Consider the following 2,500-nt stretch of genomic DNA (forward strand, 5'->3'; position numbering starts at 1 on the left):
AATAATTGCATATTCATTTAACATCTGGCATTCAGCGCCAAATTCCTATTAAGAGGATTTGAGGAAGGTTCCTTGAGTGACAAATGCAAATGAAATATAAGAATGAATATTTGAAAGACTTTTTTTTTTCTGCTAGTGGATCGTGCAGGTGGAGTCAGACCCTCCTTAGGCTAGCAGAAAAGAAAGAGGGATCTTTTTTATTTGATTTTCAATTCTCAGCGTATTATGAATTTATATATTCCCGTAAAAAAATGAGATAAAGTAGATCGCAATTTTACGAGTTCGAGGAAGATATGATAAGATTACAAGGGTGCTGTTTCACGTATGACCCCATAATCTTTCCTTATATAGTATTTGAGTCATTATTCTCTCCACACCAATTCTAACCAGCATTTCTTTGTCTCCCTCTCTCGTTTTCATTCCCCAAACCTCAGAGTCATACTTTTAATTCACCAACCTTTTTCCCTCCATTCTCAAATAACAATAATTTCACTTTTCTCCGACATTAGCTTTTTCTTGCATTGCTATTCCCTAAATCTTTTATTTATTCACCTCTTATTATTTGCATTTAGTAATATAGACGAGTTATCTCCAAGTCTAACCTTTTTTTTCGTTCGCATTCAACAATACTTCACTTAAAATAGGGATTTTCCTTTCTTTCCATTCAAAAGGTATTTTGTTCCTCGGTATATCCCCAACAACTCCCAATTCTCATACAAATCCTCCACTTCAATTCTTGCATCTTCAATAACAGATTCCGTTGCTTCAACTCCAATGCTTCCATTTACGCTCACAAGCTTTCTCCAGCTATCATTTGCTGTCAACTGTCTCATTAGCATAGCCAACATTGCCATTTACCCTTTCTGTAATCTTACGCTCTTCTATTTGCTTTTATCCTTTTGCTAGAGAGTCTACTTTGTTATATTTTGAGCTTCGGAATATCTCTTTGTATGTATATATATATATATATATATATATATATATATATATATATATATATATATATATATATATATATATGAATTTTAACTCACTTTAAGATAAATAATTAAATTCCTCCCATAAAAGAGAATAGCTTTATTAATGTAACAGACAACACTATTGAGAAAAAAAAACGTGATTTTAATAGAGATTTCTCCATAAAATATTCTGTCTACAGCTGTATTTTAGTAAAATATAGGCGACCGTAGTTTTACCCTATTTTTTATTATCTTTTTCGGGTTGGTGACCATAATATCACTCCTTTAGGTCAAAATATCCGTTTTTAAAACGGTAAATACTTGGCAACATTTATTCAAGGATTTTTGCCTTTTCTTTAATTCAAATTTTAAACCTTGCATATACTATCGTATCATAATATATTTGTATCATTACATCTTACTTTCGTTGTTATTATAGGTATTATATTCCAATTAATGACAAATATGACTGAGAAATTCTTCCAGGTAAAAAAGGGAAATATTCCCCTTCATATTCCCGAATGATTATCAAAATTGAGCAGTGCAAATCTGTGTCCTAATAGGAAGCGAATTCCAATGTTAAAGTCTCTTTTGCCGATACCTAATGAGACATCGATCACATGGCTTTGATCCCCGCAATTATTTGTCTGGCGCTGAGCGTGACTGATGGCTTCTGACTCGGCTTTTTGCTGTTTTACTCTCATTTACTTTATGAATCGCTTATGAAATTGTCATAAGTGAATTCCTGTATGGAAAGCATTTTATTAATTTTCCCACTCAAGAGATGGTAGTGATAAATTATAATAGTTACATTTTTTTGTTATAATGATTTTCAAAGGTAAATAAGGACTTTTGATAAATGGACAAATGTAACTATATTCACCAGTGGCTTCCAAAGAAGTGTTTTCCAACAATAGACTTGCAATACCAATAACAATATTACAATAGCGGCTGTACTTATCGTCATAAAAATGAACAGACTTTTGGCGTTAAAATACCTTTCTAGTTATTGAAGAATCTATTTACTCATAGATTTTTTGCATTTAAATTTTTTTTTAATTATTGAAAAATCTATGCATTCGCACACTTTATGCTTTAAAAACCTGCTAATTCTTGTAAATTCTATTCATTTGCAGACTATTTGGGTTAAAATTGCTTTCTAAACTATTGAAGAATCTATTCATTTGCAGACTATTTGGGTTAAAATTGCTTTCTAACTATTGAAGAATCTATTCATTTGCAGACTATTTGGGGTTAAAATTGCTTTCTAACTATTAAAGAATCTATTCATTCGGAGACTTTATAAGTTAAATTTCTTTTCAATTATTGAAGAATCTATTCATTCGCAGACTTTATAAGTTAAATTTATTTTCAATTATTGAAGAATCTATTCTTTCGCAGACTTTTTGAGTTAAAATTGCTTTCTAACTATTGAAGAATCTATTCATTCGCACAATCTTTGAGTTAAAACTGTTTTCTAACTATCAAAGAATCTATTCATTCGTAGACTTTTTGAGTTAAAATTGCTTTCTAACTATTGA

The sequence above is a fragment of the Palaemon carinicauda genome, chromosome 2 (assembly GCF_036898095.1).
Source record: "Palaemon carinicauda isolate YSFRI2023 chromosome 2, ASM3689809v2, whole genome shotgun sequence".
In the NCBI taxonomy this organism is placed as follows: domain Eukaryota; kingdom Metazoa; phylum Arthropoda; class Malacostraca; order Decapoda; family Palaemonidae; genus Palaemon; species Palaemon carinicauda.